Consider the following 12,893-nt stretch of genomic DNA (forward strand, 5'->3'; position numbering starts at 1 on the left):
AGTTGGGGTCCCGCGCAGGTGGAGGCGCTCCACGTGGCGGAGGTTCAGGTCTCCTGCGAGCCACAGGTAATGCATACACACACCGTAGACACCTTATCTCCCAGGGGGTGGTGGAAAGTGCGCTACATATATATATATATATATATATATATATATATATATATATTCTTCATATATTAGCTGTATATGTCGATCTAGTCAATCTTAAAGGTTATTAATTAAACATTACTCTTTGTATTCACCCATCCTGGAAATGCCTTGCTGTCTCTTGTCCCCTCTTCCCCACTTTACCTTCTCCTCCATGATGTCATGCTCCTCTTTGCACTTACTGTGTATGCTCCTCTCTGTACACACTACACTTCCTCTCCTACTCATCTGTCTCCTCCTCACCTTCTCTCTCTTTACACTCCATTCTGCACACTGATCTCTATTCCCTCATTGCTGTCTCTTTCTCCTCCCCTTAAACAGGGAGAGTGGGAGAGAGATTTCAGAATGTTTGTCTGTGTGGCAAGTTAGCCACTGAGTGTTGTACCTGGTAGGGGATATATCTGCCATGGGATATCATAATGAGTTGAAAAAATAGAGGGGTGGGGAGGAAAGGGGATCACCTTAAATCCCCATTCAAACAACACGTGGAGAGATATCTGTGCACAAAAAAAAGCACACCATGGATATATGCTAATACTAGGAGTAATTAAAATATACTTTGCATATCCTATTATCATATATCTGAGGAGTGCTCCTTTTCGTCCACAGTTGTCTCTCTACATGTTTGAACATGGCACATGTACATAGCATGATGTTATGAACCCTGAACTAACACAGCTTTGTGGAGCTAGGCCTGAGAGAGAAACTTGAACATACAGGGCTGAGGTGGAGACAAAGATTGTATGCTCACTAGCTATCTGTACAATCATGTCCTCAAATGGGGAGTGGATTTAAGAAGATGCTGGACTTTTTTGTTGACTCCTGAGTGCCTACTGTCATCCGATGATTCACTTTGTGACTTGAGTTGCTCAGCAGCGAAATGTTAAGATCATAAAGAATGCTTGTTACCTTTAATATATTCCGAACTACACTTCCATTCTGAGTAATTATAATTACAACTTTTAGATACATGTGATGCTTTGTTTATTCTTGTGTAAGTTGTCCCTTGACAGGATAACCTGGTTTATACAGTATTCCACTAGTATGATTCTGTTACTTTATTTTTGTTACATTGTATTTGCATTGACCCTTATTGCTAGTCTAATGCATTCTAACCAGTCGCTCATCTTTCTTATCTCGAAAGTTATTGTAGTCTTGTGCAAGCAGTTAAACACACCAACGTGCTACTGTAAATCTTATTCTCACCATTAACATTGTCATACAGTGCTCACCTTTTGCTTTCTGACTATTTCAGATATTTTGGTTTTATTATCACGCCCCGTCATGCACTGTGTTGTTAACCTTCACGTTGTCAATCATTCACGGTTGTTTGATTACTCGCCCCTCTCCCTCCGGTTTTGCCCCACTTCTCCAACCCACCTGCTCTTTGGGTATTTATAGGCTTGTGTTGTTGTGTACTAGTTTTGACAAAGGTCCAGGACCGAAATGTACTGTAGATAACCAATGTAATAAACAAAAGTGTATTTCACTTAAAGTCTAATTAACAGAGGCGTAGCTGTAGCGTGAGTGCACAGGTTCACCTCTCCAGATCGAGATAATACAAAAATAGGAAGATATCATCACTCCATATGTAGAAAAATTGCAAACACTACATTTGAGAGAGAGAGAGATCAAAAACAAAGAACTAGAGACAAGTGTGTGCATCATCATCATTTTTTTTTTTTTAAGTAGAAATACTTCACCCAAAACCAGGTCCAATATGGGAGACTCAGCGCTGAGATTAGTGGTCAGAAAGATTTGTATTAAACATAAGTAAAAAACATTATGAGTATTATGTATGTTTAATGCAAATCTTTTTTATTGGATGGGTGAAGTATATATATTTATATATATATATATATATATATATATATATATATATACAGTATATATATTATTTTTTTTCAGTTAACACTGTGTAGATATAATATTATCATTTATTTTTAGCACGGATATTCACCTTATTATTGTTTTCACATTATTCAGAGGCGCTGCTTTCTTTTTCTGTTTGTCATATATATATATATATATATATATATATATATATATATATATATAATCAAAAAATAAATAGATGATACCGTTCTGTGGCTAACGAAATGCTTTTATTTGTGCGAGCTTTCGAGATACACTGATCTCTTCTTCCGGTGATGTTACAATGAATGAAGCAAGGATAACTTGAAAACAGTGTCTCTTGGAATGTTATCTGTGCTTGTCCTTCCCCTGATGTGGATGTGTTTTATGGCTAGAGGTGTCAAAGGGTAACTGAAAGCAAGTGAAGAAAGAGTGTGTATGTGTATCAGTGTGAATAAAAATGAATGGAGAGCCCACAGTATAAACAGTGCTCTACACAAGGTGTGTGTGGAGTGAGATACCTCTACATGTATATATATATATATATATAAAAAGAAACACATTTTAGCTTGCACTCAATGTACTAAAAAACATCAACAGGTGCCAGTCTCTAATAATAATAATAGAACAACATTACCATTCACACGTCCGGTAAAGGAAGACTGCACTCAGATCAGTATAGGCAAAAAAAGTCTGTATTAGGCACCAATACAAAATGAACAGGCCGCCCAATAGGGGGGCAGTCTGTTCATTTTGTATTGATGTCTAATATAGACTTTTTTTGCCTATACTGATCTGAGTGCAGTCTTCCTTTACCGGACGTGAGAATGGTAATGTTGATATATATATATACATGATGTATATATATATATATATACAAACAAAGAAAAGACTGCGCTTATCAGGTATATTTAAACACTAAAATTACTATATAACTGTAATTTTAAGCAGTATAGATATGGCACAATTAAAGATTGACTATACACTTGTGTTAAAATAAAATATATATATATAGCTAAAAGTTTGAGTTATTTCTAAACATGCTAAAAAATATATAAAAAAATAGTGAAAATTGTTGACCAATAGATATTAAGCTAAAAAATGCTAAAAAACCCTATTTCAAAAAGATAATATAAATACAATATATAAAAAATGTATTGAATGAAAAAATGAAAAAATATTTTTAAAATGGAAAAAAATAATTATTTAATAAAAATAAAAATGAAAATGAAAAAAGAGTTCAAGAATAGGATCTGGCAGCTCTCTGCAAGGACCAACGACCTCCCAGGAATCTGCGAACAACAAAAAAAGAAAGCGCCCGATCCTAGTGCAACATGAAAATATACTTTTAATAAAATTTAGTAGGTCCAACAATAATACACTCACAAACGAATAAAAAGTTAAAGCATGTAATGAGTATACTCATTCGCCTCCGAATCCCCTGATGAAATCACCGTAAGAGTGATGAAACGCGTAGGGAAGAAATTTTGTAGTTATTGAGTCCAGAATTGAGAACACTTTTATTCGCCGCCTGCCGTCTATGTCCCACGGACACTTTAAGGACATTAGCACACTGCCGGTCCCACATCCAAATAGCGGGGTTGCAAACCCATTACCTCCCATCCGGTTCATACTGCGGGTGTGTTGGACTTCCGGGTCATAGTGGGAGAGGCTGTTGCAGTTTCTGTACCTGTCGGAGGACAGCCTGGAGATGCTGAAACTTCACCAAAGATAAGAGCGGTGTACCGACGGAGCTACATTATCACGCGGAGGCGAATGAGTATACTCATTACATGCTTTAACTTTTTATTCGTTTGTGAGTGTATTATTGTTGGACCTACTAAATTTTATTAAAAGTGTATTTTTCATGTTGCACTAGGATCGGACGCTTTCTTTTTTTGTTGTTCATATATATATATATATATATATATATATATATATATCAAACAAAGAATAGATTGCGCTCCTCAGGTGTAAACTCAGACTGATTACCAATTGATTGTATTAAGTGGATATAGCAAAGGTGAATGGCAAGGGTGAATGCAACAATAATATGGATGATTGACTCACACTAATAAAAATACATGCAACCCCTGATGAAATCACTTTATGTGAAGAAACGCGTAGGGAAGAGCGTTTTTCAGCTGCTGTCACACTGTGATACACAATTCTACTCTATCCTCACTGCCCACCTCATCACGGACTGCCTTTGGGAGTGCAGAGAGACTTCTCTGATCAGCCCCTGCATCGCGGGGTCACGGACTGCAGACCTCACATCCGGAATACACTAACATTGTGGAGGACTTCCGGGTCACATTGTGGTGAGCTGTTTCCTGTATCCCCTGCTGGATGTCGGTTCAGAAGAGCTGAGAAAACCTAGACAGAGAGAGGGCGCGCCATCCAAGGCACATCGTGGGCGGTTGGCGAATGAGTATACTCATTATATGCTTTTATTTATCCTGTGTTTGTGAGTTCGCATTTGTTGGTTTTATTCATTTTTATTAAATTGTATTTTTTCATGCTGCACTAGGATCGGGCGCTTTCTTTTCTTGTTGTTCATATATATATATATATATATATATATATATATACTGTAATGTATATATACACCTCATGCCAATGTTTCTCCCCACTAAAACCCAACCCTGTACGTAGGTGCCACACACCATTGGAGCTCTCGTAGATAGTGTTTTAATCTTGCAGACCTGCGTCCTCGCAAAGGCTTCGGTACCGTATAATTGTCTTGTGATAAGGTCCCATTCGTTAGCTTCTCACACCTCCCGGTATCAGGCAGACTCTTGCTAAGTGCTGGCTCCACTTATCGGCTTGATCCGCGATCAAGTCACCCAGTATTCGCTAAGTTGTACCACTCATGGACTGTATCCTGGATCACCCCGACTTGCCCCACGGTAACAGCAGCTCTGGCCCCGCGTGCTCTGCCAGGGCCTGTTAAAGATATCCCATCATAGTTCAATTTAATTGGCTGAGGCCATTGTCACGGTAGCTTGTGCAGGGTTATAATATAACAGAAAATATCTCTGGGTTGAATCGAATGCGACTAAGATATGATAAATATAGTTTATTCCTTGAAAAAGGTGAACACACAGAATATACAAATAACACACAGAATACGAACACTTACGTAGGAAGGGGTCAATGAAGTAATCAAGACAGGATTAGCAATTCAGCAGGTAATCAGGAATCATTCAGATGTTGTAACGACGACGAAGACGAAGATAATGGGCATAGAGCTTACAATCAGTTATATAGGATTTAAGCCCCATACCCTAACATTGGGTGCCAGGTATTGGTTAACAATTACCTGCACCCAATTACCTTTTTCCAGCTAACGTGGGAAGCATTTTGGGACATGCCCCCAGGTAGCTGACACATGCGCACATTCCCTGACTTGGGGTCTCATTTTCCTAACCCCACACTAAAGAATGGGTGCCTCTGGGTCTGCCAGAAGAGAATCTGGACAGGAAAACCTTTGTCTGCAAGTGTGATTTATAACACCTACAGAAATACTCGAGTCATGCTCTTCTCCGCCCTAGCATATACAATCAGGGTGAGGTAGCCTTTGAAATACACTTTAAATGCACATTTACAGAAGTTGCATTTTTCTGCCATTGAAGTCAATGGCAGAAACCCAAACTAAACAATTAACCATACTCCGTTGTGTTGCTCAGAGAGGGTCGGTATTTGTCATGCAGTCATGCCGAAATGATGGGGGCCAAATCCCAGCCCTCTGGTCTGTACAGAACCGGAGTTATGGACTTCAGGTTTTTACAATTTTTAACTAAGCCATTTACTTCGCGGCTTTTACCTCCATTGGAATCAATAGGGCCGGCGCTGCCAAAGGAAATGCATGGGCCGGCGCCGCCATAGGATTCAATGGGACCCCCGCTCCTGTTGGAGTCAATGGGCAACTCACACTTTTTTACAGTTAACCCTACTCCATTCGGTTGAGGGGAGAGGGCTGGAAATTGCCATGCAGTCATGCCGGAGCAGTGACTACATGCTGGCCAAATCTCAGCCCTCTGGTCCCTACGAAACCGGAGTTATGGGCTTTCAGTTTACACTGTTTTACACTTAGTGTTTTAAAGCCGCGCGGCTTTTCTCCGCCATTGCGGTCAATGGTAGGACCCTCATGGCCGGCGCGACCCTTTCTCGTCGCCATTAATTGTCGACTCGGTTGGGGTCGAGTGAGGAGTTTCCTAGGGGCTAGGGGCAAAAATTATTTTATTACAGGATGCCCTAGAACAAAAGTTTCCCACGCTAATTGGTGGTGAACTTGACCGAAGCCTAGTTCCCACGCCAATTGTGTGATCAAAACTCCTCATTGACATTGTATCCGCTTTTGCCGTTTTGCGGTCTGGCTGGCTGCCAGCTCGTTCCTGGAGGTCGGACTCGAGGAATCCCCATTGAAAGACATTACTCCATTCACTTTCAATGGGGAAGCTCCACTCCTCCTCTCGGGCGCCACCTGCAGGTCTTCTCAGGTATAGGGCCCAAATCTGTGAAATCTCCATAGGATTACATGGGGCTCCAATGGCGACCTATGGAGATACTGCAAAATGGAGACTGAAAAGGCGGGAAAGGGAACAAAGGGCCATAAACATGTAAATGCAATTAACCCTTTCCCTCCCGACCTGATCCCAGTGTATGTGGTTGGTGCTTATACTGTAAAGGTACAAACACCAGTAATTGTACCAATATACACGTCTAGCAAATAGAACACAGTTTGCCCTGAGGCAGGGGAATAAAAATACATGAAATCCCTCTAAATGTGGGAATATGATAACAAAGGGACATACCTTTTGGTTGTGAAGCAGGGGAACATATGTATTATAAGTACATTTCGGGTTAACCCCTCCCCTCCCAGATAGTGGATGGGGGTGCCTAATGGGGGTGACCCCTTTATTACTCACTTGGCACCCCTCCCCCATCACAGCCATGACCATCAATAAGTCGCATCCTGAGCACACCATGGAGAGGGGGCAGTGTACGTCTCAGCTGCATACACTTACAAGAGGGATATATATATATGCACACAAACAGCAAATCAAAAGATAGATAAATATATTGTCACACACCCAATAGCACTCCTTTTTGACATAAATATATATGGTGCAGTGGGTCTGGGTTTGAGTTTACAGGGATTGTGTTGGTAGACTATTATGACTTCTTCCTCATATTAGAGAGGTAAAGACAATGTTTGCAGAGAGTCTTTGGATGAAAAAGATCATATTTTGGTATTCAAATTTACACTGCTGTGTCTATTTCATCAGAGTCTGGTGAAGTATACATAGATACAACATTATGGTTGGTCATGCTACTCTCTCGAAATCTGCTGTGGTCACGTTTTGTTTTTCACCCAGAGTGCCACTAATGAGACTAATGGTCCATCAGGATTAACAAAGCGAGGGCCCCTGCATCTGTATGGAGAATTTAAACATGGCACTGATATCGGCACACTATACCGGGGCCTGTAACTTGGGAAGTGCCCCCAAGGTGCAAATTAATGCGGTTCAGCTCTGGAGACACCCTGATTCAATACTGCGGTATTAAAATTAAAGGCACTTCATTATCTTAGCGGCTAGCTGCTAGGACAATGAAGGGGCTAAGACAGAGTACCTGGTTTACTGGGGTAAAAGGGGTGGGTGAAGGGGTAGTTACCCAAGGGTGGGTGGTTAGGCCTACCGGGTAGGTTGCTGGAAGGGTTAACCCCTTCATTACCTTAGCAGTAGTAACCACTATGGTAAAGAAGGGGTTAACCCCTCCCACTACTGACCCGAGAGGCTTAACCACCCACCCCAGGGCAACTACCCCCTTCACCCACTCCCTCTACCCCAATAAACAATACAATACAAACATTAATACACTCATTGATTGCCAGTGTGGTTACCCATGCCCTGAATTGGAGCAAAGTTAACCCCTGTGGCAATGCATGGGCACTGTTCTACCTGGCCCCTCTACCACCAACAACCCCCTCTTCCCTCCCCCACTAACACATACAGTAGAGTAATGGACAAAATCCCTATTATCCAGATCTGGATAATAGCGCATTTGTACAGTGAATGATTAAAAAATCCTCCATGATGGGGGATGTCTTTTCAAATTCGCATTTTTCTAATTTAATGTACAATTTATGCTTTCGGAGATGCTCTAGGATGATCTGGACACGTTTCCGGTAGTCCATGGTGTTATCTGAGAAGACTAGGGTATCATCCTCCAGGTATGCCACTACGAACTGATCCAGTAACTCTCGGAGAACATCATTGATTAAATGCTGGAAAGTAGCAGGAGCATTACAGAGTCAAAAGGGCATCCCCAGGTATTCATAGTGCCCATAACGGGTTCGGAAAGCTGTCTTCGACTCGTCACCTGGTTGGATGCGGACCAAATGATATGCCTCTCAGAGATCTAATTTGGTAAAGATCTTGGCTGACCGAATTCATTCCAATAGTTCGGGAATCAGAGGTAATGGATACCTGTTCTTCACAGTGATCTTATTTAGTTCCAGATAGTCAATGCAGAGACATAAAGAACCGCTTTTTTTCCCACGAAGAAGAGAGCAGCGCCTGCTGGGGAAATGGAAGGCCGGATGAACCCCTTTGACAGGTTCTCCTGTAGGTAGTCATTGAGGACCTTCAATTCTGGTTCTGAGAGGGAATAGATTCTTCCAAAAGGAATGGCAGCACCTGGTAATAATTCAATGGGGCAGTCATAAGAACGATGTGGTGGCAGCGTATCCACATTCTTCTTGTCACACACATCCAGAAACTCAGAGTATGGAGTTGGCAGTAGATTTTCTTGGGACAAGGAAAGACAGGCTAGCTGGCAGTGATCAGAGGGAAACGTGAGTGTCTTGGTCTTCTAGTCGATTAGTGGGTTGTGGATCATGAACCATGAAATTCCCCAAATCACTGGAAACAAAGATGAATGAATGAGACTAAATGTAATCTTCTCCTGGTGATTGGGCTCCATGATTAATGGTACGTTACTTGTCTCATGGGTAACAGGTCCAGAGCTCAAGGGAGAACCATCAACGACTTCCATCCTTTCTGGCGATTCCTTGGCTATAAAGGATACCGAATGGTTCTTGGCGAATTCTATGTCCATAAAATTCCCTGCTGCCCCTGAGTCAGCCATTACTGTGGTTGAAAAACGATGCTCCCTCCTCGATTATAATAGGGACCAGGAGGTGTGGATGCAGAAGGAGGGTTATCTTAACTTTGAGAAGCAGAGAAAACAGTCCTTGAAATGATGTGCAGCTGATTTCTCCTAGGGCTCTGGAAAGAAGACCGCTTGGACTTGTTTGGGCAATCGGCAAGATAGTGTCCATCGTTTCCGCAATACAAACAGAGATCTTCTGCTCGGCGTCTATTCCTTTCCCCAGTTGAGATAGGTCTCCGCAATGTGTTTACTTGCATCGGCTCCTCCTCAGTCTCCCTGGAATGTCTTGGGGTGCTGACATCTCTAACCCTGGGGCTGCTTGGCAGGAACCCTTGTCTCTCAAATCGTCTTTCCGTAAGCCTGCGATCGATTTGGATGCATAAACGGACACATTCCTAAAATCTCTCTGGAGGCACCACCCGGGCTAGTTCATCTTTAATTTTCTCAGAGAGACTCTGTCGAAAATTATATCTCTGCTCAGCCTCATTTCACTCAGTATCGGTAACCCATCTGAGGAATTCAGCCGTGTACTCAGCTACCGAGCATCTTCCTTGACAAAGATTGTTCAGAGTTGCTTCAGCGGTTGAACCACATTTTGGGTCATCAAAAATCAGACTCATGACTTCGATGAATCCCTCCAGATCCCTTAGTAGTGGGATATCCTGCTCTAACATAGGGGAGACACAAGCAAGGGCCTCATCCTTGAGCAGGGTTATGATCAGTCCAATCTTGGCTTCATTGGTATTATAGATGGTGGGCTGAAGCTTAAACAGAAGTCTGCATTGATTAAGGAAATCCCGGAATGATTGTTTTTCCCCAAAAAAAATTCCGGAAGGAGTACACGTGGCACGGTTTGCACAAGCACAGTGTTCTGAACAGACGCAGCTATTAAAGCTGCATGTAGTTCACAGTTTTCAGCTTCTGTGGCAGCGGCACATTCGTTCTTCCAAGAGGACGACACATTCCTCAAAGCGGGTGGCCCGATCGTCTCAGCGGAGGGCACATTCTTCCAAGCGGATGACACGTTCTTCCCAGCAGGCACCATGTTCTTCCACGTGATCAAGATGATTTAAAACATGTCATTGTTGTTCTTGGAAACCCACTCATGGCACGTTTCAAGTCAATGAGCGTCCGAGCCTGGGTCAGGTCTGTTCCGGCAGGATCCATGGTAGCGCCTGTTTATTCTATCAAGGGTTGAACTTCGGCTGGAGTGGATCCCAGTGGCAGGAACAGCAGGGAGCGTGGTCGGGGTCACAAGCAGAGGTCGGAGGCAGGCGGCAGATAGTGTGGTCGGGGTCACAAGCAGAGGTCGGAGGCAGACAGCAGGTATCGTGGACAGGGTCACAAGCGGAGGTCGGAGGAAGGCAGCAAATAGCGTGGTCAGTGTCACAAGCAAAGGTCGGCAACGAGGAGACTGGAGCAGGATAATAGCAACAGCAGTAAACACAAGAACCTAGCAGGAGCTGAGGAAACAGTATAAACAGGTACTGAGAGACAGGAAGAGGAAGTTTATATAGGCAGGCTGAGAGTAGAGCACAGGTGCAAAGGTGTCAGGTTACATGGTCTGGAATGTTCCTTGAAAGAGCTAGCAGAGCAGCAGCAATCCTGGTGGACAAGTATGGATACTGCAGGCTTAGTACATGACACTTCCCATGTTTATTATTTGGTATATCCCTGTATATCTTTCCTTTCTAAAAAGATGTCCAACCTTTTTTTTTAACAAATCTATTGTATCTGCCATCACAGTCTCCATGGGTAATGAATTCCACATTTTAACTGCCCTAACTGTAAAAAAAACATGTCCTTTGTTGCTGGTGAAATCTCTGTTCCTCCAACCTTAAGGGATGACCCTGTGTCCTTTGTACTCTCCTTGGGATGAATAATTATTTTGAAAGCTCCTTGTAATGTCCCTGCATATATTTGTATATAGTTATCAAATCCCCTCTTAGACGCCTCTTTTCTAATGTAAACAAATGGTGTGGTCTTACTAATGCTTTATAAAGGGGCATAATTATGTGTACTTCCCTTCCATCCATTGCCTGTTTAATGCAAGATAAGATCTCGTTTGCCTTTGCATCTACTGCATGACTTTGGGCACTATTGCTAAGCCTGTGTCTACAAGCACTCCCAAATTCTTCTCCATCATGACCCTCCCAAAAAAATTGCGCACCCCACAGAGGGGGAAGGGAGCACCCACCAATTTGCGCACCCCTGACCTAGAGCATGCATACAATTGTACTCACAATGAAACTACAGGGTATTCTCCCTATTACTTGATGTTTGGGTGGGAGGCTTGACTACCAATCGCTCTATGTTTCGCCGTGGCTTCAGATGACACATCACCTGCAACATACATGCAATATGTACATAAGCTCAAAGAGCAGTTGCAAGAGGCTTATAAATTGACTACTACTGTGGCTGAGATTTCCAACCTGAGCAATAAATTCTGGTATGATAAAAGAGTGCATGGGCAACAACAGAGTTCTAATTAGGACCTGGGTATACCTGGCAAGCATAAAATAGCCAATCGATGGAATTCAGAGCGCTATATTATTGGGAACACTATTAGGGAACCCCGCTTCAGCTTATAGTTGATGTGGTTATAAAAAAGGGTGGGACGTGCTGATGGGTAGGCTATATAGGAAATTACTGGTATAAAGTGATATATAGGTGCAAAACAACTAAACAGGTGATCACTGTGAATATACTGTAGTGAAGTGAAAATGACACTTTAAATAAAGTCAATATAAGGTGCATATATAATACTACACATAAACGTGAAAAATAGTGATAAACCAAATAATGGTGACAAAAAAGAATATTGCATTTTAACCCCCTGCTCAGACCCTCTGGTAGGATTTGTCTTCACCTGTCCAAAATGTTGCAGTAGAATCAGGGTTTCCAGAGGGAGCACAGAGGAAAAAACACACAAAAGCACAGAAAATCTAAGTGCAGGACAAATGCAGGGTGGACAAATGTCAGCTCCAAACTTGGCTCGTATAGAGTGTCTACTTACTAGTACAAAATGTAAGAGTTTTAACAGCAATGTATAATCAAGGTTTTGGCAATCAATCCACGGTGAGTGTAAGCTCAAAGTCATCAGAGGAAAAGCGACCACAGTACTCAAGGTGATAATGCCCAGATACATAGAGGGAGGAAAAAGCTGCATAGCACAGATCAACCAGGTTTAAAAGTATTTAATCTAAATTATAAATTGTGCACTTTTAATATGTCAATAAAAAACGGGCATGTCACATTTCAATAGTGTACAGGAGAGACCGCTCAGCATGCCAGCTCACCGTGCTGTAGCCACCGATAGACCTCCGTCTCCAGCCCCTGCTTTGTTGCGTCACCGCGAGTCCAGGCATCTGACGTCAGATCTGGTTTCACTCTGGTGGCAACCCAGCAGCCTGCAGCTCCTCTCCAGACCGCTCCGTATAGCAAGAAGACTACCACTCAGCGCATTTCGCCACGTGATAGCGTCGGCTTCGTCAGGAGTGCCTCTTGTGTATCACGTGGCGAAACGCCCCTATATATAGGGGTCTACTGTATGCAGTAAGCAGCCAAAAAGCACTTTCGGCAGGGGTTTGAACTCGCCATGTTTTTGGCGAGTTGCTCTCATGGTATGCAGGAAGGCCCAAATACCCCCCGAGAAACATTTCCAAACACGGCGAGTAGCCGGTGGCGAGACGGTCTGCCTACCGAGAAGGGCT

Source organism: Ascaphus truei, chromosome 2, assembly GCF_040206685.1.
Source record: "Ascaphus truei isolate aAscTru1 chromosome 2, aAscTru1.hap1, whole genome shotgun sequence".
NCBI classification, from domain to species: domain Eukaryota; kingdom Metazoa; phylum Chordata; class Amphibia; order Anura; family Ascaphidae; genus Ascaphus; species Ascaphus truei.